The sequence below is a fragment of the Schistocerca cancellata genome, chromosome 5, assembly GCF_023864275.1.
Source record: "Schistocerca cancellata isolate TAMUIC-IGC-003103 chromosome 5, iqSchCanc2.1, whole genome shotgun sequence".
Classification (NCBI taxonomy): Eukaryota; Metazoa; Arthropoda; class Insecta; order Orthoptera; family Acrididae; genus Schistocerca; species Schistocerca cancellata.
Window position 1 is genome coordinate 129,488,142 of NC_064630.1, and position 25,863 is coordinate 129,514,004.

Genomic DNA, 25,863 nt, shown 5'->3' on the forward strand with positions numbered 1-25,863 from the left:
AAGCTCGTATTTTTTTCACTAAACGTAAGTGCGGAACCGTATCAAATGCCTTCCTGAAGTCCAGGAATACGGCATCAATCTGCTCGCCAGTGTCTACGGCACTGTGAATTTCTTGGGCAAATAGGGCGAGCTGAGTTTCACATGATCTCTGTTTGCGGAATCCATGTTGGTTATGATGAAGGAGATTTGTATTATCTAAGAACGTCATAATACGAGAACACAAAACATGTTCCATTATTCTACAACAGATTGACGTAAGCGAAATAGGCCTATAATTATTCGCATCTGATTTATGACCCTTCTTGAAAATGGGAACGACCTGCGCTTTCTTCCAGTCGCTAGGTACTTTACGTTCTTCCAGCGATCTACGATAAATTGCTGATAGAAAGGGGGCAAGTTCTTTAGCATAATCACTGTAGAATCTTAAGGGTATCTCGTCTGGTCCGGATGCTTTTCCGCTACTAAGTGATAGCAGTTGTTTTTCAATTCCGATATCGTTTATTTCAATATTTTCCATTTTGGCGTCCGTGCGACGGCTGAAGTCAGCACTACAGTGTGCTAAGAGATCTCTACGATCAGACAGATGCAATTCCTACAAGATTAAAAGACATCAAGCAAATTAAAGCAAAATTAATAAGTCTGAAACGTAAGGAACTGGAGAGACTTAAAATAAAATCCAAAGCAAAGTCTGTCACTGAAGATGAGACTGCTGCATTGTACCACCTTGTCAGACACGCTAAGAATAGAAGAACAAGTTTCATGAATGAACTTCAAATCGATGATGGTACCATAATCACCACCCAGAAGGAAATAATCAAAGAGATCTCAGCGTACTTTGAACGTATGCATGCGTCAGGGGAAACAAACGAAGAAGAATACGATGAGCTCTTTGGTACATCTCTTCCACGAATATCGCGAGATGATGATGAGAACATTTCTTCGGACATCACCAAGGAAGATGTATTAGAAATCGTGTGCAGCTCCCCCGCTAGGAAATCTACAGGACCTGACGGACTGCCCATTGAATTCTACGAACGATTTTGGTCCCCTAATAGGAGAAAAGTTCACCGAAATTGTCAATGAAGTCTTACAGGGAAAGCCAGTGTCTGCAGAGTTCAAACAATGCAAAATCGTGTTGATCCTGAAGAACAGAGGCTGCAAAAAAATAAACAATCTACGGCCGATTTCGCTTTTAAATTCGGATAATAAAACTATAGCTCGAGTAATTAACAAGCGCTTTACACCGTGCACCGCTGACATCATAGGCCAGCAGCAGACTTGTGCTTTTAGAAGGACAATTTTACAAACTTCGGCTTTGTATCGCGATGTCATTGCGCTGACGCAGGCAAGTAACATAAAATGTGGACTGCTTTTCGTAGACTTCCATAAGGCACTTGATCAAATTAATCACAAATACCTGATAGAGACAATGCGCCGAATGGACTTCCTGCCAAAAACCATCGACATCATCAAGAACATGGCAATGGGTGTTACTGCATAAATCTCCGTAAACCTTTCCTGAGACAGCTACAGCACAAGCTGACAGGCATTACCATTCAAGGAACAAAGACCGTGGTAGGTGCTGACGCGGACGATGTAGGCGTAATCATCAGAGACCAAGCAGATGTGACACAACTAGAGATGGTACTTGCAAAATACTGATCCGCATCAGGTGCGTGGGTAAATGAAAATAAAAGTAAATTTCTATATATAAGGCGGCTTGCTAACCTGCGCGTTGAGTGGGAGAACCATATAAATGAACACAAAGCTCTTGGAATAGCACTGACAACTTCCCTTTTAAAAATGATAGCAATAAATTGGCGGGAGGTGGAAAGAAAAATCAAGGGAGCTTTGATTGAAAACTGTCAACGTAGCATAGACCAGTTCCAGAGAATATACTGTTTATCAACACGTATATTTTATCCAAGGCCTACTACATAGCACAGGTTCTCCCCATTCCAAATGGTGGCGAAGACGATCATGTCCACCTTAGCCTGTTTTTTTGTGGAAAGGGGAATTGTTTCGAGAGCCGGTGAAGTCAGCTGTTTTGGATCCAAGCAATGGAGGAATGGGACTAACCGACATCAAGTCTAAAGCGATGGCATTGTATGTCAAACGAACATGGAGCATAATGTGTAACGATCCAGGGTGCAAAATTATACATTGTCAGGCCAGAAAGTGTAGAGCCGGCGTTAAATATACAAAAAATAAGTTTTAAACTAAAACATATTATAGAGTATTATCTTGAACTAAAGCTATCTCAGCAAAAAGCTTTTAAACTTCAAAAACGTTACAGCGAAGGCGATTTTAGCTGAAAGACGGAAACATGAAAGGAAAAATAACATAGAAACTAAATATGCTGGAATAGCATGGAATGTGGTCTGGAGAAACGTCAGTAGTGATGTTCTTTAGTCTGACGTTAGAACAGCGTGGTACAAGGTAGTCAATAACATCATCAGCACAAATGAGCGTCTCTTTACCATCGGTTTAAGTGACACTAACCTCTGCAGCAAATGCAACCTCGTTGATAGTGTGCCTCATCGTTACACATGTGGAGATCGGATTATCAACTGGAGGTGGACCATGGAGAAAATTGCTCAAGTAACAAGAACTTTAGCAAACAATGCACCGACTAACAATTTCTTCAGATCAGAAGAAATTTACTACCCTCAGGCAAAAAATAACGCAGTGTTTTGGTTAATGGGCAAATATACAAGTTACATTTTTAATAATGTTGGGAGCGATGAACATATTGAATATAAGATGTATATGGAAAATGAATTCGATAAAACACTTAAGTATCAGAATCACAATAAGAAATATAGTAACATGCTCCGAATTGTCTTCAACAGAATGGGTACAAGTTAGGAACTGGATTCCTCGTGGAGAGGGGATGGGTTGTGTCACGTTCCCGACTCTAACCTCACGTGTAAGTCACACATGAAAAATAAATCAGTAGTACAGCAGAATACAAGAATATGACGGCAAACATCTGGTGTCTGTTTTTATAAGATCTTGAACTCCCTAAGGATGCATTTAGAAGGCTGGAACTCACAAAAATAACAAGGCAGTGAAGGACTTTGCGATGTCACTGTTCGGGACTGCTCTTCTGTCCACGTAACCTACCCTTGAAGGAACACACATCAAGGATTTACTGACTGATTAATTTGGGTCTGGGAAATGATGATGAGGAACCTCAGGCTGCAGTAGAAGAAAATGTGCATGATGAACTGCCACCAGTTGAAGGTGACGGTGAAGGTGCCAAATGTGTGCTACTGCTAAAGACTGCATTTCATTCCTCATTCTCTGAATGCTGTAATTTATGACTGCAATTATCTGTCACCTTATTTATGTCATTTCATTGTAAGCTAGCCACTTTTTTGTTATTGTTTTTGTGGAATAAAATAAAAGTGGTTAGCGTGCGGGAATGCGATATGAAAGGACATGGGTTCGCACATGGATGGATGAAAAAAAATTTTTTCCTCTTCACATATGCAACACGTCCTGAGACATTGTTATTCGTGTAAGTTAAGATTTTTCTGCAATATTCGTTATTACTTACATGTAAGAGCGCACTTCCTCATTAATGATTTCGTGATTTCTGTTTGTTTAAAATACGAAATTGCTGAAGATGAAATTGCTGTGAGTGAAACAGCCGACTGTGATCTTTATATTTTTTCTTATCAGAAATAATTCAACATTTTTCCGAATATGTAGAGATTTCCGAGAATGCGGTTAGAGAGGAAATTAAGAGCACAACTTAAATTACTGGGAGTGTAACTAGCAGCAGTCATCTTCATAATCTCGTTTGTCACAAGTATTTATCTGCGATCGAATCCTCAGCAACAGTAGACAGAGATGAAAGATCTCCGGCGTAATATTTTTAGACTGTAGCATGGTATACGAAACATTTTCATTCATGAGATGCATGTTATAAACTTCGACGAACTGCAGGAGCTCTAGAAATTGCGTTTTTTCAATTTTGTTTTTAAGACCCAAATCAGTGACGTACCATATAGGGAAGTGGGCTACTTAATCATTTGGATCTCTAGGAGCGAGCTATAACCACATTCTGTTTATCTTCTTATTCTTTGAAACTCTCAGAATCAATTTTTCGAGTGTTTTTATAGATGTATTAGTACAATATGGTAGTACACACAATTCCTAACTCATTTTCTGAAACTTAAAATCCAAAACACGATGTCAGTGTGAATGATAATAAGATGACATAATGCGGCATTTACGACAATCTGTAGAATACAGTCAAATACGCTATCGTTATTATGCATGTATGGAAACATATGGTCAGGGAAACTGTAAAAATTTCTACGCATATCAGCTGATAATCATAGAAATGGATATACTGTGCCTGATACTGTAAAGGAGGAGGCAAGAGCGATGAAAGTGGGCACGTGAGCTCGATGGAATGCGGCGTCATGCGTTACGGCAACGTAAAAGCACTTTTCGGTACTTCGAAGAATAGCGCGCCTGTGTCGTCTGATTGCCGCTTTGCGTTCGTGGCGCTGTGCGCGCTGCAGTGTGCATGCGCGGATCTGCGGCCGCTTGCTTTATGAGGATTGGCTTGCGCGACACGAACCGACAACAGCGCTTGGTTTCGCTAGACCCGAACGGTATCGCTTCCAAAATGCATACTGAATAATGCAGGGGCTCTAATTCGAGTACTAGACCATTCGGTGCTCTTTAGTATCGAAACGATCGGCACAATGGCGGAAAGATACAGAATACGCACGCAGGCCGACCACATGGCTGGGAATTCCTTGGTGACGCTGTGTCGATGAAGGAGACATCCCAGGAGTGCCAAAGATGGCAGACTTTGTTAAACATTAATGGCAGACATTTCACAGTTCGTATAGAAATTAATAGTAGCCAGATGAATCATGATACCTCAGAAAGATACATGTACATTACTATTATTTGCATGACGATTCTGATGGTCAAGCAGTTTTTAAATATCTTTATTATTTTAAAGTTTAGTGTCTGACGATAACAACGAATTTCCAAAATCTAAACGGTTCATCCGATTTTGTCGATCGATGTGTCTTCAGAAAGCTATTAGTGTAAACCTAAATTGGTATAAATTACAGGCATGTAACTTGAATAGCACATGAGTTATTGAAGGTCAAAGTGGCCGATTGCTATTACTTGCGTCAGACCATAAGTACTCCACAGTTACACGAAAAAACGGTAGCAGCATGCTTATAAATATACTTCTTCGTCTTTGTCTTTGTTTATATCATGAAGAAATTGGTCAAATATTTACTGTGTTTTAGAAAGTACAGAGACATTAGGCTACTGGCCTATTTTTGCTTGCTATTGCTTTGATATATGTTTATTTGATTTGTTTATGTATTTAATAATGTGTGTTAGAGCGTGTTTATGGTCCAGCCGTAGGAATATTTATTTAATTTCAAGTTATTTAAATGTAAATCAAGTATTTCTAAAATGTTTCATTATGTCTGTGAGTGTGTGTTGGCTTGGAGACAGGGCAGGAGCGCTCTAACCAATCACATTGATCGTTCCAAAAAGGACACGTGGAGAGATGTAAGGAGGTCGAGGGAGGAGCATCATTTCACGAGAGGACACAGGGCAGTCCTGGACAGGGCAGCGTGAGGGACAGTCGTAGAGGACACACAGTCCTGGACAGTACGGCGCGACGGACGCACAGTTGCGGGAAAGTCTTGGAGAGTGGAGCAGCTTGCGCATGGTCACGAAAGATAGAAATATTTCGTAGTGCCAACTTGTGCACTTGTGAGATTTCCATGGCTTCTGCAGTGAAGACGTAGTATGTGTTTAGAAGTGAATATCTCGTGACCTATTTTGTTGTTCATAACTAATTACTTGAAGTAGGAATCTATAGTTACCCTGTTATTCAACTTATATTTTATTTAATTGCTGGACTATAGACACCAATAAGTGTTTTACAGTAATAAAGGGCAATCTTAAAGGCACTTCTGCTATCATACCCATCATTTAAAGTCGTTAAAATAGTATCAGCAGAATTTACTTAGTTGCAATCTTCCATTTATAAATTCCTATATAACATTCAAAATTCGCAATTGCCAAGTGACAGGAACGTTCAACGATTCGATTCATGTGTATATTAATATTTATACTGTAGAGTCACCAGTATTTGGCTTGTAATGCAGCAACTACGTATCCCAGCCCCTAGACAACGAAACCAGCCAAATCTTTTAGTATTTAAACTTTGAGATTGAGGGTACATAGTTAAGGGTCACACACCATTACATCATTTATTATTTGAAAGCCCACAGGTGGAAAAGCCTGCACAGGTGTGTTGGTCCTGCTTGACACAATAAGTAGCCAAGACAGACGGTCGGGGCCCCTGATCGCTGAAGCACAATACAGTGGCGTCCAGCCGGTGTTGTACCTAGGCCAGAAGGATAACCAGATAATACTTCAGAAACTCTGAAGAAGTTGCACGCAGCACAGAGGAATGAGGAAGCTTTACCTCGGAAACCACGCAGTCTGGGTTATTTCCGAAGATTTTTACTCTGAGAAGCATACCACTGTATGAATTCCTAATTTATGGGGATAGGATTTCCTCGCAAACTTTCCGCGCTGGACGACAAAAGACTAAAATATGATTGGTCGGCGTTCGGAAGTATCTGTAGAGAGGGAGAATATTACGTGGTTTCGGGAATATGATTCGCCTTCTGCAGTTACGAGGGAGGGGAGTCGAGCTTTGCTGGGAAGACAGCAGTGGAGAGAATGAGGTCTTATGTTTGGACCACCCGTGTCTGACAGTCGCTCAGTAACAGCTTTGTTGCTGCAGACAGACTTGCCGTCCTTGCTCTCAGGAGATTTTGTAGTTAGGACAGTTAGGCACTGTACTGTTGCGAACTTATACGATTGTGAACTTTGCTTTCGGGTAGTGAGTTGTCGTTGAGTACACAGCGTTCAGTGATTGAGAGCACTTCTTCTGCCTATACTCACACTGAGATGTTATCTGAACTCCGTCCTTGTGGCTAGGAGTTCGCGTTTCCCGTCTGCAGAACACAGAGAGGAGAAGGCAGTATTAGATTATACTTGTCAGAGGACCGTCTTCTGCCGTCCTAGAGTTTGACTGAGTTGTTTTTTATATTTTGTGGCTGGAGTTCTTCCATAGTTGCAGACGTGTATGAGAACCACCACAACGATGCACCAGACACAGTACATATGGTGATATTGCTAATTGCTTCGGCTTCTTAGGAGTATACAGCTAAACACCTCTGATCACGTTATTTGTATTTCCACTGAGGTCGAACACCTCTGTAGATCATCTTTGAAAAATAGTGTCATCTAGTGTTCGGTACGTAGATAATATCTGTCATTTCACGTTATTTATATTAGATCGCGTAGCCACAAAAAGGGGCAGATTTGGGCAGTTGATCACTAATATTAGTTAGAAAATTCATTTGTCTCTCTTTATGTCCATTGGACATTGATGCATAAACATTTGTAATATATAAAGTGGTTTTAGTCTACAACAAATTATAAGCAGAAACAGCATTTATCAGAATGAGACTTTCACTCTGCAGCGGAGTGTGCGCTGATATGAAACTTTCTGGCAGATTAAAATTGTGTGCCGGGCCGAGACTCGAACTCGGGACCTTTGCCTTTCGCGGGCAAGCGCTGTACCAACTTTTTTTTTTTTTTCGTTATTGATCGTTGTGTTTGGTCGTTGCGGACGTGGCAAGACGTCCTGTTCAAGTTTGGTGGTTGATCCTTCCACTCAGTTTTTTATTACAGAGGCCAACCGGCTCTCTGACCGAACACGCTGAGCTACCGTGCCGGCTTTTAAAAATGGCTCTGAGCACTATGGGACTTAACATCTTAGGTCATCAGTCCCCTAGAACTTAGAACTACTTAAACCTAACTAACCTAAGGACATCACACAACACCCAGCCATACGAGGCAGAGAAAATCCCTGACCCCGCCGGGAATCGAACCCGGGAACCCGGGCGTGGGAAGCGAGAACGCTACCGCACGACCACGAGATGCGGGCAACTGAGCTACCCAAGCACGACCCACGCCCCGTCCTCACAGCTTTACTTCTACCTTTGGAAGGTAGGAGACGAGATATTGGCAGAAATAAAGCTGTGAGGACGGGGCGTGGGTCGTGCTTGCGTGAGTTGTGCTTGGGTAGCTCAGTTGGTAGAGCGCTTGCCCGCGAAAGGCAAAGGTCCCGAGTTCGAGTCTCGGCCCGGCACACAGTTTTAATCTGCCAGGAAGTTTCATATCAGCTCACACTCCGCTGCAGAGTGAAAATCTCATTCTGGAAACATCCCCCAGGCTGTGTGGCTAAGCCATGCCTCCACAATATCCTTTCTTTCAGGAGTGCTATTTCTGCAAGGTTCGCAGAAGAGCTTCTGTAAAGTTTGGAAGGTAGGAGACGAGATACTGGCAGAAGGAAAGCTGTGAGGACGGGGCGTGAGTCACACTTGGGTAGCTCAGTTGGTAGAGCGCTTGCCTCCCAAAGGGCAAAGGTCCCGAGTTCGAGTCTTGGCCCGGCACACAGTTTTAATCTGCCAGGAAGTTTCACAGCATTTATCATTTTGTAGATACTTGTTGCCTTAATCATTCATTTATGTTTATGTTGTAATTTATATGTCAAAAAGCAAGAATGGGGAGATAATATCACCATTAAGAGATCCTAATATCTGCATCAGGGGGTAGTCAGACAGGGCCAAATCTTCATTTTTTCATTCAGTATTTTCCATTGCGCACATTCATTTTACACCCACCTGGTGTAGCATCTTGAAATTTTGCACCCCAAATAGCAAATCTCATCCATACTTTAAGTGTCTCATTTCCTAATCTAATTCGCTCAACATCACCTGATTTAATTCGACTACATTCCATTATCTTGATTTTGCTTCTGTTGATGTGCATCTTATATCCAACTTTCAAGACACTGTCCATTCCGATCAACTGCTCTTCCAGGTCCTTTGCTGTCTCTGACAGAATTACAATGTCATCGGCAAACCTCAAAGTTTTTATTTCTTATCCATGCAATTTAATTCCTACTCCAAACTTTTCTTTTGTTTCTTTTATTGCTTGCTCAATATACAGATTGAATAACATTGGGGATAGGCTACAACCCTATCTCATTCCCTTCACAACCACTGCTTCCCTTTCATGCCCCTCGACTCTTATAACTGCCATCTGGTTTCTGTACAAATTGTAAATAGCCTTTCGCTCCCTGTATTTGACCCCTGCCACCTTCAGAATTTGAAAGAGAGTATTCCAATCAATATTGTCAAAAACTTTCTGTAAGTCTACAACTGCAAGAAACGTTTGCCTTAATCTATCATCTAAGATAAGTCATAGAGCCAGTATTGCCTCCCGTGTTCCCACATTTCAACGGAATCCAAACTGACTCCCCGAGGTCAGCTTCTACCAGTTCTTCCATTCTTCTGTAAAGAATTCGCGTTAGTATTTTGCAGCCGTGACTTATTAAACTGATAGTTCGGTAATTTTCACACCTGTCAACACCTGCTTTCTTTGGGATTGGAACTATTATATTCTTCTTGAAGTCTGATGCTATTTTGCCTGTCTCATACATCTTGCTCACCAGATGGTAGAGGTTTGTCAGGACTGGCTCTCCCAAGGCTATCAGTAGTTCTAATGGAATGTTGTCTACTCCCGGGGCCCTGTTTCGACCTAGGTTTTTAATTGCTTTGTCAAATTCTTCACTCAGTATCATATCTCCTATATCATCTTCATCTACATCCTCTTCCATTTCCATAATATTGTCCTCACGTACACTGCCCGTGTATAGACCCTCTATATTCTCCTTCCACCTCCTGTTTTCCTTCTTTGCTTAGAACTGGTTTTCTATCTGAGCTCTTGATATTCATACAAGAGGTTCTCTTATGTCCAAAGGTCTCTTTAATTTTCCTGTAGGCAGTATCTGTCTTACCTCTAGTGATATATGCCTCTACATCGTTACATTTGTCCTCTAAACAACCCTGCTTAGCCAATTTGCACTTCCTTTCGACGTGATGACTGGGTGTTGTGTGATGTCCTTAGGTTAGTTAGGTTTAAGTAGTTCTAAGTTCTAGGGGACTGATGACCATAGCTGTTAAGTCCCATAGTGCTCAGAGCCATTTGAACCATTTTTTGAACTTCCTTTCGATCTCATTTTTCAGATGTTTGTATTCCTTTTTGCTTGCTTCATCTATGCGTTTTTATATTTTCTCATTTCATTAATTAAATTCAATATCTCTTCTGTTACCCAAGGATTTCTACCAGCCCTCGTCTTTTTACCTACTTGATCCTCTGCTGCCTTTACCATTTCTCCTCTCAAAGCTTCCCATTCTTCTTCTAATGTATTTCTTTCCCCCATTCTTGTCAATTGTTTGCTAATGCTCTCTCTGAAACCCTCTACAACCTCTGGTTCTTTCATCTCCTTAAATTCCCACATTTTTGCAGTTTCTTCAGTTTATAACCAACAGGTTGTTGTCAGAGTCTACATCTGCCACTGGAAATGTCTTACAATATAAAACATGGTTCCTAAATCTCTGTCTTACTATTATATAATCTATATGAATCCCAGTACTGTGCGGCTGGTCCCGGCGGAGGTTCGAGTACTCCCTCGGCATGGGTGTGTGTGTTTGTCCTTAGGATAATTTAGGTTAAGTAGTGTGTAAGCTTAGGGACTGATGACCTTAGCAGTTAAGTCCCATATGATTTCACATACGTTTGAACATTTGAACAAACCCTCTAGTGATCCAGCCCTTTTCCACGAATACAACCTTCTTTCATGATTGTTAAACCAAGTGTTAGCTATGATTAAGTTACGCTATGTGCAAAATTCTACCAGGCGGCTTCCTCTTTCATTCCTTACCCCAGTTCCATATTCACCTATTACTTTTCCTTATCTTTCTTTTCCTACTATCGAGTTCCAGTCCCCCATGACTAAATTTTCGTCTTCCTTTACCATCTGAATAATTTCTTTTATCCCATCATACATTTCTTCAATTTCTTCGTCATCTGCGGAGCTAGTTGGCATATAAACTTGACTACTGTGGTAGGCGTGGGCTTCGTGTCTATCTTGGCTACAATAGTGCGTTAACTGTGCTATTTATAGTAGCTTACCTGTTCTCCTACTTGTTTATTCATTATTAAAACTACTACTGCATTAGCTCTATTTGATTTTGTATTTATAACCCTGTATTCATCTGCCAGAAGTCTTGTTCTTCCTGCCACTGAACTTCGCTAATTCCCTCTATATCTAACTTTAACGTATCCATTTCCCTTTTTAAATTTTCTAACCCATCTACCTGATTAAGGGATCTGACATTCCACGCTCCGATTCGTGGAACGCCAGTTCTGTTTCTCCCAATAACGACGTCCTCCTGGATCGTCCCCACCCGGAGATCCGAATGGGGGACTATTTTACCTCCGGAATATTTTACCCAAGAGGACGCCATCATCATTTAACCATACAGTAAAGCTGCATGCCCTTAGGAAAAATTATGGCTGTAGTTTCCCCTTGCTTTCAGCCGTTCACAGTACCAGCCCAGTAATGCCGTTTTGGTTAACATTATAAGGCGAGATCAGTCAATCATCCAGAATGTTGCCCCTGCAACCGTAAAAGGCTGCTGCCCCTCTTCAGGAACCACACGTTTGTCTGGCCTCTCAACAGATACCCTTCAGTTGTGGTTGCACAGTACGGCTATCTGTATCGCTGAGGCACGCACGCCTCCCCACCAACGGCGAGGTCCATGGTTCCACGTAAATATCGTAATAACTATGACCTTTAACGAAATGATGGGCACTTCATCACGATTCTGACATATAAAGTTACAAGTAAGCAAAAACGATTGTTTTATGGAATAGTTTCTGTAAAATCATTTGAGAAAGATTGCAGGGCGTGCGTCCCAATTCTGACATTGCTGACTGGCCGAATGGTGTAAAGCACTTGTCAGCCTCCCCTTCCGAGCAAATGAATGAACTCAACCAGCGCTCTGGATGAAAGCTGGTCACTGCACACCAGCCACCGTATCCTGCATGGGCTATACCATTTGCACTGGCATACACAAAGTATACACGTATGCAGCCAAACAATACAGTGGCAGTATCAGATGGTACCTCCTGGCTATCTACTCTTCTAGTTGACGAAAGATTACTCCGCCCTAAGCAGTTTCCAATTTTTACTACATAGGGTAAAAGAACGAACCCCGTGGTAATCCTCATAGCTTTCTGTAATGTGTTATCATGCAATGGTGTGAGGCACCGAATATTAGGTTCGTTGTGGGTACATGCAAAGCGATGTTTCATTATGGGCAACTGATATGGTCGAGTGGTGAATTACTTATAAACAGTTTGAGCATACATTCTTTGACAAATTCTGGTCCATAAAAGTCCAAGAGAGAGTATTTGACCCACCTCCATTCAGTAGTAAACATGGAGGACTACGGAAGTCTTTTGAAAAATACCAGAACAAAATAAGGTATTGGGCAAATCCAGTCTGTCACATGGATGTACTAAAAGTACCAAAAGTTGCTTATCAGTACATATCATGGGAAAATTGATCACAACACCCGGGAAAGATGTATAATACTTTTTATCCATTCTAGACTTGATTGACCTGATTTATGAAGAGGTGCAGTCCCAATCCGAGAACAATAATGTGGAAAGTGAACCTGTACGAAATAGTGATCCTTAAAGTAGTAATGGCGGAAGCAATCAACACAGTGCGCACCTCTACCACCCACATAATAATAATCACACAAAAGGTAACTATGATAACTGGGGTAACCAAGGACACAAACGAGGTTTTAAAGCAAATTGCAACCCTAATTGCAATGGACCAGAGTATACCAAACGCCGCGTGGGATTAGCCGAGCGGTCTAAGGCGCTCCAGTCACGGACTGTGCGGCTGGTTCGAGTCCTCCATCGGCCATGGGTGTGTGTGTTTGTCCTTAGGATAATTTAGGTTAAGTAGTTTGTAAGCTTAGGGACTGATGGCCTTAGCAGTTAGGTCCCATAAGATTTCATACACATTTGAACATTTTTTGAACAGTATACCAAACAGAGGGGTTTTGGACAACAGATTCAAAATATAACCACAGCAGATGGTAATAGCCAGTATAATAATTGGCAAGGGTCGACCGGTTGTAGACTGCCAGGCAGTCCTCCTCGTGTTGGCTACAACCAGTGGAACAATTATGTACCGGGTGGTGGTCAAGATCAAAGAGAATTTAATTCATGGACATTGCAAGACACTGTTTGGGGGAGTCAAGACCACACTGTACATATAGCGGGGGTTAGCGAGAATGAAGAGATTATCCCCCCCTCCCCCCTTGCTCTGTCTAATCTGGAAAATCAAAACAGGTCGCGATAGGCCCCGATTGCAGACCAGGGAAGGGGATAGGGGCATACGCTTAATTTCTAATTATTTTCTGAGGTATGATAAAGAAGAGACAGCAAGGAGGACCTGTGTCAGGAAAATGTGGACAATTTGGACAAGAACGGAAGGGAAACTGTACAGGCCTTAATAAATGCCAGGACAGCTGATTTAGATATGCACTTTGTACTGCATATTGGTCCATTGACAAATTTAATCTCACAACGTTTATTTAAAGAGTTACAAATGTGAACACGCATACCAACATCTCCTGTGCGTAAATATCGAATCCTGACTGCAGTAGGCATCTCCTGTGCATAAATATCGAATCCTGACTGCAGTAGGGAGCAAATCTAAAGGGGTGAAACTTCAAGCTTTAATACGCATTAATACTGAAAAAATTTCTTTAAAATGCATTTTTCAAGTGGGTGAAAAACTTGTAGTTAGTTGTCTTATTGGTATGGATATTTTCTGACAGTATAAGGTACAGATTGAAAGGGTTTATGACTGACGAACAAAGCTTATCGGTAGATTTGATCAGAACAAGTATAATTAAAAACAAACCTCTGCCAGATACAGACATTAGAGTACAATTGTCTTATTCAGACGTATTTTTCCGTGATGCGCCAAAAAGACGAACAGCTACATGAAAGGAGTATGGATCTAGCACCAGTGCAAGCAAAGGGGCCGGCCGTGGTGGTCTAGCAGTTCTAGGCGCTCAGTCCGGAGCCGCGCGACCGCTACGGTCGCAGGTTCGAATCCTGCCTCGGGCATGGATGTGTGTGATGTCCTTAGGTTAGTTAGGTTTAAGTAGTTCTAAGTTCTAGGGGACTGATGACCATAGATGTTAAGTCCCATAGTGCTCAGAGCCATTTGAACCATTTTGCAAGCAAAGGTAAGTGAACCAGTTTGTTTGTCGAAAGACCAGAAAGGAGAGCTAGAGAAATTAATACTTCGGTATCTGCCTGTACTTGAAAAGCGCCCAGGAGTAATAAAAGGTTACACGTATAAAAGGGACGTTTACCTACACAAAACGTTCTGTTGTTCATCATACCCCATATCCTGGTCGAAGAAAGAGCCAGTAAGGAAGAAAATTGTGAAGATAGTACATTGGGATGTCATACAAGACTAACATTCGCCGTATTGTAGTTTTAGCTGTCGCCAAACCCGACGGTAGCGGCAGGCGTGTACTCGACACCCGAATATAAACAAGATCATTTTTCTTGTTAGGCCACGTCCCGACAACTTAGAAGAAGAGTTACTAACGTTCCATCAAGTCAAATACCCTAACATAATTGATTTAAAGGAATCTTATTGGCAGATAGGTCTTCACGAAGACCGTAGAAAGTACACAGCCTTTGTATGTGAGGGCAGAAGCTATGAATTTTGTGCCTTGCCTCTCGGCTTAAACATGAATGCAGGTATCTTCATTTCCGTGGTAGACAAAGTTTTAGGTCCAGAACTACTTAATAAAGTCACTGTCTACGTAGATGATTTACTAATAGCAACGCCTACGTGGGAAGTGCATTTGCGATTTTTGGGACAAGTACTATACTGATTCTCAGAATACTGTATTACAACAAATTTAATGACGTCTGAATTTTGGAAGGAAAGGTCATATTCCTAGGATATATAATATCACTTCAAGGTATTTTGACAAATGCGGAGGAACTAGATGGAATCATTTTCCCCCATCCCAGAACAAAAAACAACTCAAAGCTTACGTGAGCTTAGTTTCTTTCGTTAGAAACTTTATTGCTGACCAGTAGCTGAACAGTGATGTCTTGTTAAACTTGTTACGGAAGAATAACCCATGGATATGGACCAATCAACATCGTACCAACTTTGAAACCATAAATAGAAGCTACACTCAATGGAAATATATTGCATCACCCAGACTTGTCACAAGAGGTTTGTTTAAGCACTGATGCATATTTGCAGGGTCTGGGGGGCATGTCTGGTCCAAATCACCGATACAGATAAACAACAAACCCCCAAAATAGTTTTGTAAGCAGAATTCTCACCGAATGTTAGCGATCATATTCAGTAACAAAACTCGAAGCTCCCTCTCTATAGTGTGGGCTTTTAAGAATTTCGAATATTATTTGTGGGGAAAACACACCAAAGTCTACTGTGACCACTACACACTTTCTTTTCTCTTGATGTGCAAACCGCTGCACAGAAGAATAGCCATATGACGTCTTTAGTTGCAGGAATTCAGTTTCGAGGTAGTGTACAACAAAGGTAAACAAAACGTAACTTCTGACGCCTTGTCGCAGCTACCCCAACGGTTAAATGAATTTAAGAACTCACAGAACAGAATTTTTGAATCCGCTTTCTACTTATGAGACAAAACACATCAACCATATTATGTAAAAATGTGCAATAGCCTGAAGTAAGTGCAAGAAGAAGATCCACATGCTGGAAACAGGAAAGACTCAAACTATGTGAAGGAGATAATAAAAACTTTAAAAATTTTATAGTATTTGTAAATGAGTACCGTTTCATCACTTACACCTAACCAAGAATGTTGGTGCGTATGTTTGCCTGAAAAGTTTGTAGATGGATTCATTTTTTACATTCAGAACGTATGGAGACATTATGGCATTTCTAAATGCACCAAGAAGATAAAGACATAGTGCTACTTCCTCAATATGATGCACACAGCACAATCGATCTTGTCTCAACTAAATAAAGGTGCGAAATGTACAGAAGCAGTAAACTGAACAATTTACATGGGAGGGAATAACGGCCGAGCGCAAACACGCGTACCTATTCAGTCTTCTTAAATTTCCACGTGATCATGAAAGCTATCCAAAACATACTAAATATTAGTTCGCTATTCGGTCGTCTAGAGGACAACACGGTTGATTCATCTACGTTCCTACACTCCAACAGGCCTCCCCATTCTGACAGCTCCTACCATTATTGGGAAATGTGAATCATTCCCGTCACTGGCGCTGCAGGCCAAACACGCACAGGTAGAATCATCATCCTAAGAAATTAATCATACACATATTTTATCCCCGTACTTACAACTAAATGTTACAATCGCGATATTAGTTCAATGACATTCGACAATGAGCGAAGTATCGGAAATACACCCTGTTGATGGCTGTGGCTCTGAAAGTAGAAATATCAGTACCATTCTTATTACATGATATACTCTTCCCTTTGCTATGACAGTACTCGACGTCAAATCCATGCCTTCCTTTGCACATGGTTGAACACAAACACATACTTTATAAGCCAGATGCCCAAGGAGAACCTATCACACATCCCCTACTACTAAGTATAATATTTCGTCAATAACTGTTTGCCAGAGATACGAAATAATACTGACCGAAAATCAACCATTGGTGGGTATGTCTCATACGTTTTTCTTGCGAGTGCTACCACTGTGTCTTAGAAAGATAGGTGTAATCGTCTTACAAACTGCCAGATGTTAAATGAAAACTGATCCCAACTACTACTGCGATTGCAAAACTACTGTATGTTACTGTCACAAGCGGTCTTGGTTCTACAGGTGCACACAAGTATCCATGTTAAAAGCTATACTGGCTATATAAATCGAGGTACGACATTACCTCTGGATGAGGTGGTTTTTCCGGACAAGACTTTGATCATAAGAATCAGACCAGCCTTCCAGTTACATGTAGCCCACGATGCAACCTTGTGATAAAATCGCTTAATTTTGAAAGTGATTCGGCTAAGGAACGTGGTATGTAAGCAGTATTTGCGACTCCCTCGAGCCGCCCCAGCTAGATATTTGTATAGAACTTGTAATGTATTCTGTCTCGATACCATGTCAGAGGTCCTGCGATATATCCACTGAGTTATAGGCGATGACTGATTGAGAAGGATCACAAACAGTAGTAGATGATGTGCTGATTGAGCTCATAAGAAAATGTACCCTAGCTTTTCAGTTCTCTAGTGTTACGCTATCTGCTAGGAATCATGTCTGTGATTTGGAATCAGGTCTTTCCATTCAAGCACATACCTGCATTGGATCCTATTGGCAATTCCTTCAATGATTACAACCATTACTCAATCATATTTCTGGTACTCTCATATATCGAAACGAGTCACCTTTCTGGAACCTGTCTGCTACAGTAAAATAGCAACCTAATTTTAGTCTGCCTCTACACATCTTGCAACTGCTCCGATTTTTACAGCTTTGGGACGGTGATAGTTCCAATTCAATTAGTAACTTAACAGAAGTCGGAGAAATCCATATGCACCACCTTCTGCAACCCATGTAGAAACAGAAAGATCTGAGTAAGTCCAACAGGACCATGTTCTGACTATTCGGTGGAAATGCGCGCATTGCGGTGTATCTCCAAACCAGATTCAGATACATCAGACTGAAGCAGATCCGCGTCCATTCACATCTATCAGCCCAACATGCTATCATCGTTATTCTGTACCATCCAACAGAGAAAAATTACGAACTATTAAAGCTCCACTAACTTCATCCGATATAGAACTCACCTAGGCACCGATGCTGGAGTGATGATGCATAGCTACGGGTGGGCGTCCAGTGCGGATAGAGAGAGATGTCGTAATGCTCCCCAAAATAGCATAAGGTGCATTCCTAAGGTGCATTCCTCATAGTATTCCTAACGGAACAGCCAGCCCATCACTGAATTCACCCATGAAACTGCTGCTAATGCTGCCCGTCTGGGACGATCCTATTAAATATACAGGTATTGATCCACTGCAGAGGCCAGTTTAAGGTTTCATCACCTGTACTGTAGGAGGATGGTCGTATCCCATGGACTACACTGTAAATCGCAAGAGACGCTCCCTATGCAGATCCACATTCTAAAGCTAACTTGTGTTTACTACGAGTCCTGGGTGCCTTCTGCGACACTTGCATATACACAGGAATACAGTAAACAGAGCAAACGCTCTCCAAATGTGGAGGTGATTGGATACAATCGAGTACAGTGCTATATTAGGCCTCCTAATCAGTGCACTTGGGCTAGGTATTGGCAGCTGTGCTACATTTACAAGCAGTTTTAGAATACAGAACGAGAGGTTATCATAGCATGAATAGAACTGACATAAAAAATCGATGGTATTGTGAAAAATTATGGTGAATTGGTTTAAATTGACCGAATATACACCAAAATGAAGGGAAATTGAGGAAGTACTTGCATATCTTCTGGTTCGCTCAGAACAGTTTGTACACTGGGACAAGGATGTGGCAGCAATAGGAATACGAGAAAACTTCGACATGGAAGAGGAGGGAATCAGGGAAGCAGGCGATTTTTTCTCTGTTGAGGCAGCATTATGCTGTATGTCAACTGGGGTGCCAGTGATACGGGCGAGCTGACTACTGTTATTTGACGCTTTTCAGGAAGGCAGAGAACCGTCTGCCCCCTAAGCTTACATGCATCTGTGTTAAAAGGATAACAGAGAGTGGACAGGATGATAGATTGAGATAGAGCTGTAACAAAGTACGATTTAATGGTAGAGTGATAATGCATTCTAGAGAGGGGAATGTTGCTGCATGTCAATTTTTCCACTGTTCTGTCAGGATGCGTCAGTCGTGTGACATAGCTTGCGTTCGACTCGTATACAGCCCATGTTCTGTATGTGGTTTAAAGCACTGTCTACCTGCAATCGTTAAAGATACCCCTGTCGGTCATCAGAGGACTTCCATCTCATGTGTGATGAAACATGGCGCATTCCTCTAACCGAAGAATGATTTATCCGATGTACTCCATCCCCCTGTCGCATCTTGGGTGTAAAATCAATACTTCAGCTTTATAACTAAGTTAGCGATAGGTGCTTGTGAGGCGGTGCAATCCCCCTGTATACAATTGCCCAACAGATGTGCTGTTTACAAAGTTAGTAGCGGAATAACTTGTAATTTTCACATGTTGGATGCTGCTGCTATGCGTTTATCTGTATCCTTGTAATAGGTATTCACTGTTACTAACGATCATTTTATATAGGGCTCATGCAGGCATGGTATAATTTCCAAATCGTAATCGGATGTGAACAATGGGCACTATACATCTCTGGAAAGCTATATTGTACTCGTATCACACAGAGCCAATGTTTTAAGAAAGTAGTTTTTTAGTTTTACAGTTCGATAACATAGTTTTATCATAGAGAAACTGGGAAGAAGGATGTATGTTATCCGCTTGAAATATATTTCTTACATTGGAATATTAACAACGCAACATTCCATACAGCTGATAGGTCAGAAACGCAAGCGATCTAGAATTATAGCCCATTTTAAGTGCGGAACGTTGTAGCCTTCGGAGTGCATGTGTTTATGTTCTCTCTTACCAATACCTTCCAGCTACTGATCCTAGACTCTAGAAAATACTTTAGATTTGATAGCTTGGTTGATTTACGTGAAAATGCGTCGCACTCCATCCATCTGGAGCTCCGTTGCACATAAAAATCATTCGTTTGTTGTTCATCGTAACCATCTGCTATTACATCACGACACTTTGAAATCTGTTATGATACATTGATAAGGAGTGCTAACCTACTCGACATGGGTGCATCTTGAGAAAACTTGTGCACTTGGATGGGCGAGGACTCAGAAAACTCCATTCATTCACGAGGCATGGATTGTAGTGGTCTACTTCTGGTCGGTTTCATGTTAAATCGGCATCGGTGCTGCAGGGCGGGTTGGTCAATGGCTGTGTGAGGAGGGTCTTTCAGTCTCTAATCTTACCCTAAGACAGCGAGAATACTCTGTGACTGCCATACGCAGACAGATAGATCATAAATTAATCACTATCCTCGAGGCGTTAGAAATATGTAGAGCGCTGTCTGACATACTTTGATGGTGTATGTGTTCGAGAATTAACAATGAATGGGCGTACTGCACAGTCATCTATCCACGTTAGCAATGATACTCTGAAAGTGGAGAAGGGGTGGTTTAGCTATGATGCTGGAATTGGTAAACATGTTGTAGCATCATTGGTCGGTGTTGAAATTACTGTAATATTGCTGAAACTGTTCACACTATCAACTGTGATGCTTATTATTAGAGTATATCGATAATATCTTTTCCATCCCATCCATCCACTGGCATGCTGTTGGTTACCACATAATGATTGACTGACATCGCTTGTTTGAGTTGGAGAAAGAGTTTTGGTTGATGGTCAACACCTTCTGGGGTGGATAGCACCAACACAGTGATCGCGTACGTGACTGCAATATGATGAATCAGTCAAAACAGAATGTAAACTGTGTTTTATTTAAAATCATCCAGTATGTGTGGCGCGTTATGGTGACCGCAGTAACAATATGTTTTACACTATGTGACGTCTAGTTTTCTGCGAGAGACCGTGGATCAGAATGTATTAATGTCAGTTTTGAACCTGACACAGAACTCGAAGTCATGGCAGAAAAAAAAAGTATGGTGGTGGACAAAGCGTGCCACAGCAGAAAAAAAACGTGATGTTTCAAACAACGAGAAATGGCCACAGGGAGTGTCTCTTGTGATTTACTGTATAGTCCACGAGATACGATCATCCTCCTACAGTACAAGAGATGAGACGTTAAACTGGCCTCTGCAGTGGATCAATACCTGTATATTTAACAGGATCGTCGCACACGGGCAGCAGCAGCAGCAGTTTGATGGGTGAATTCAGTGATGGATGGGCTGTTCTGTTAGGAATGCTACGAGGAATGCACCTTATGCTATTCTGGGGAGCATTACGACATCTCTCTGTCTCCGCACTGGACCCCTACCGTAACTATGCATCATCGCGCCAGTATCGGTGCCTAGGTGAGTTCTCTATCGGATGAAGTTAGTGGAACTTTTATAGTTCGTAATTTTTCTCTGTTGGATGGTACAGAATAACGATGATAGCATGTTGCGCTGATAGACGTGAATGGACGCAGATCTGGTTTGGTCTGTAGTATCTGAATCTGGTTTGGAGATACACCACAATGCGCGCATTTCCACTGAATAGTCAAAACATGGTCCTGTTGCACTAAATCAGATCTTTCTGTTTCTATATGGGTTGCAGAAGGTGGTGCATATGGATTTCTCCGACTTCTGTTCAGTTCCTACTTGAATTGGAACTATCACCCATGCAAAGCTGTACAAAAAGGGAGCAGTTGCAAGATGTGTAGGGGCTGACTAAAACTAGGTTGCAATTTTACTGTAGAAGAGAGGTTTGAGAAAGGTGACTCGTTTCGAGATATGAGGGTGCCAGAAATATGATTGAGTAGTGGTTGTAATCATTGAAGGAATTGTCAATAGGATCCAAACACAGGTATGTGCTTGAAAGGAAAGACCTGATTCTAAATCATAGACATCATTTCTAGCAGATAGCGTAACACTACTAACACGTAGCTAGTGTACATTTTCTTACGAGCTCAATCAGCACAGCATCTACTACGTTTCCCGATAATGGTAGGAACTGTCAGAATGGGGAGGCCTGTTGGAGTGTAGGAATGTAGATGAATTAACCATGTTGTCCTCTAGACGACCGAATAGCGAACTAATTCTTAGTATGTGTTGGCGTGATCGCGTAGGAAATTTGAGAAGATTTAATAGGTACATGTGTTTGCACTCGGCTGTTACTCCCTCCCATATAAATTGTTTGGTTGACTGCTTCTGCACATTTCGCGCCTTTATTAGTTGAGAGAAGATCAATTGTGCTGTGTGCATCTAGCATGTGGAAGACACGTTTGCCGATTCTCTAGACATGAGAAACACCTTAGCATACCTTGTAACTTATAGGGATGATTTGGAATCTGTTACATCACTGACATCGGTATTCGAGAGTGGAAGTATCAGTTTCCTCTACTTGTTTCGAGTTCTCACGTAAAGGTCCTTGCAGACAGGATAAGCGAAAAAGTTTCGCGTTTGTAGAGAAATAATTTCCAGTCTATATCTTTGGAATTATGTTCCGCGAGCGATCGTTAGGATACTGCTGTGTGCTTGATATCTAGAAGTACTGCGAGTTGGTATACTATTAAGACAAACCATGCGAAAATACATACGTTCTTGTAATCCCAGAGTCTGGAGATGTGCGTAGAAAAGCGAACAGGAAAGCAGGTCCGGACCAGAAACAGTAACGCGTTTGTGTCGAGATGAAACGAGCCCAAATTTGTAGAACAGTTCTGAGAGTGACTTCGGCCCACTGAAGGAAGGCACTCTGGTCACGCGTCGGGAGTGGATGCCCATCGACCTCACAGGGAAATATCTAGTGCCGTGAGTACATCTACTGTTCTGTCCGTCATCGCGGTATATGTGTGAATGATGTAAAAGGGGTGATTTTTGTATGGCGTAGGACACGAACTGTATGTTAACTACATCGACACAGTGCACGGTGATATATTGATGGACTGTAGATCCGTTTCATGCTATAATGTTCAAGTTCCTGTCCTCAGTGGGTGAGCAGTGTAATTGAGTATGAGTTTTTCAGTATTTGACAATATGTAGGGGCGCTTTGCAGGGTTTAATTTTTGGTGAAATATGGCGACGATCTGTGTAAAATAGGTAAGCCTCGTCTGCAGAAGGAAAGAAAACGACGGGCAGTGCTTCCACACCGGCGACATCAGTAATTCGGCGGGTAAATTCGAAAAGAGACAATCGTAATGCCCAATTCATTCACAAGACATCCTTTGTGCTGGGATATAGGACCGCTACATAGCGGTGTTGGGAATTAGTGAAGTTCGGTGGCAGGAGGAACAAGACTTTTGGTCAGGTGAATACAGGGTTATAAATACAAAATCAAATAGGGGTAATGCAGGAGTAGGTTTAATAATGAATAAAAAAAATAGGAGTACGGGAAAGCTACTACAAACAGCATAGTGAACGCATTATTGTGGCCAAGATAGACACGAAGCTCACACCTACTACAGTAGTACAAGTTTATATGCCAACTAGCTCTGCAGATGACGAAGAAACTGATGAAATGTATGATGAGACAAAAGAAATTATTCAGGTAGTGAAGGGAGACGAAAATTTAATAGTCATGGGTGACTGGAATTCGAGAGTAGGAAAAGGGAGAGAAGGAAACATAGTAGGTGAATATGGATTGGGGCAACAAATAAAAGAGGAAGCCGCCTGGTAGAATTTTGTGCAGAGCATAATTTAATCATAGCTAACACTTGGTTCAAGAATCATGAAAGAAGGTTGTATACATGGAAGAACCCTGGAGATACTAAAAGATATCAGATAGATTATATAATGGTAAGACAGAGATTGTAAGGGGTCCATAGGCCCTTACTATAACTTTGCACTTGGCACAGGTCGATAGGGCGAACAATCGATTGTGACATGTTGAGAGATCGAGTGTGGAGATGCGCCAGTGTGGTTGGCGGGAGTAGTGTGTGTATGAAGGCCATTGTTGAAATAAGGTCTTTAACGGAGAAGGGTGTCGCCATCGCCGTGGTTAGACCCCTATGTAATAGATTAATACCGGGAAAGTGAAGAAGTATCATTACTAAAGTGATCAGTGACGTTACTAGTACCAATATTTGGTTTCGCGTCTACCGCGCCGGCCTAACCTTGGATTGCAGTGCTGGATGCAGTGATGGATTAGCGTGTGACGATAATGGAAAATGAAGAAAGCCTGTGCTGAGATTAGCCATAATTAGATATGTATGACGAAGGCAGTGGCTATCTCCTTTTTTGTGTTTTGAGAAGAACATAAGTTCGTAATTAGTAAAACTGTGTTGGTGTTCCTCATTACCAGACATTCAGTATTATAGTATTGAGCAGAACAAACTGGAAAGTAATAACTTCCGTAGCAGTCAATTCCGATTACCAGCCCCATTAGGTTCACGGTCATGTTAATAATAAATATTGGGCTGCTATTCGATCAGATCAGGTCGGGATAAAAACGGAGGTGTTACACCTTGGCTTACCGTGAAAGGACAAGTGCAATCTTTGGACAAATAGTAAAGAACAATAGGTAATTTTATCTTGCTTAACGCGAGAAAATATTTTCCAATTTCGGATGAAGACAGTATATAAACTTTAAACTTGTGGCAATAAATTCATTCAGTTACATATGCATAGGTAGATGCTAAATTGAAACTCTAAAACAGTGTTTCGATGTGTTGGACCTTATAAATGATTACCGTAGTTAAATCTGCGCCATAACGAATGTTGGATGGTGGACAATGTCTACACCACGTTTTGCAAAATTAAAAATCGCGTCAAGAAACAGTGCATCTTGAACAATACGAAGTAATAGCATCTTACGATTGTGAATAAACTGTTTTTTTCGCCATATTAGATAAGTGTCGATAAACTGTGTTATAATGTGCAAACGCGTAAATCCGCACGAAAAACTGTGAAAAGTGAACACCAAAGAAAGACACGTGTGAACATTACCACAACAAAACGAGCCAAGAATTCGTCACGAAAGCTTTTAAAGAAGTGTTTAATAGTAATGTTATGACCGAAATTACTTTTTGAATGATGAAAATCGAGAAACTTCATGTGGACCCATAAACTGTTATGCAGGCGACAACTTATGTGGCGACGCAATTGTTGAATGACGTCACGCAGACCCATGCAGCAGCTGCGCCAAAGAGCTTCGATCCACGAGGTGATTTCACACATCATCCCAACTACCTGTGCAAGGAGTAGGTCAGACACAGACTCACTACACTGGACAGCGACCAGCACGTCTTCGAGACACTGAGCGCCAACCCGGCATCTAGCGGCCGATCTACAAACTACTCCCGCCTGCAGCACCACGGAGTGGCCGACTGAGAACTTCAACGACTAGCCACAGATCTTCAGCGCGACTCACGCAGCTCTGGCGGCAGTACAGCAGCGTGTCACATAAGCGCCACGTCCACTTCAAACGTCAAATTCGCGACTCATGGTAACGTCAGTTGGTGAGTGAAGACAACTGGTTAGCACAACATTAAATTGCAATACACTATCTTCACATTAAATAAACAGTTTCAAGCTGTGTTTTGCCTTAGGACAAGTACCCAATTTCAGTAATTTCAGAGAATTTTACAAAACATACTCTGAAATATAGCATGCTTATTTATGCATACTGCGCTGTCTAAACGGTGATTATACAGATATGCTCATTGTTTTAGGAGATTTTACATTTATAGATTTAATGAATGGTGTGATTTGTCTTATTTAAAACATTTTACATAAGTTGTGTATGTGAACATTGATATTTGAATTTATTAGGTTTTGAGAGTCGTTATGTTCTGTACTCATATGTATTGTATCAATTTTGGGATTAACTGAAGATACTGCAGTTACTGTTTGATTTGTTTAGCGGTAATCAGGAGTGTTTTGGGTTACAAGAGGTTATTTTATATTACTTGCTTGAGCATTAAAAATAAACCAAACATGTCTACCGAAGATAAACAGGAGGTTTGTGAGGCAGTAGCTGAAAGGAAAGGGATAGGACAGGAAGACAGAGATGATTCAGGAATCAGTGATTATGGATTGTCATTAGAAAGCCCATTAGCACATTCAACTAGTTACCCCAAGACACTGGGACAAACGACAAGAG

At 41.5% G+C, this 25,863-nt stretch overlaps 1 non-coding gene across 1 annotated transcript; it reads left to right on the forward strand.

Annotated features, from left to right (window-relative positions):
• Positions 1-8,156: 8,156 nt before the first annotated feature.
• Positions 8,157-8,231, forward strand: Trnas-cga (transfer RNA serine (anticodon CGA)). The gene has a single exon. It is a non-coding gene; the product is annotated as a tRNA-Ser (tRNA).
• The last annotated feature ends 17,632 nt before the right edge of the window (positions 8,232-25,863 follow it).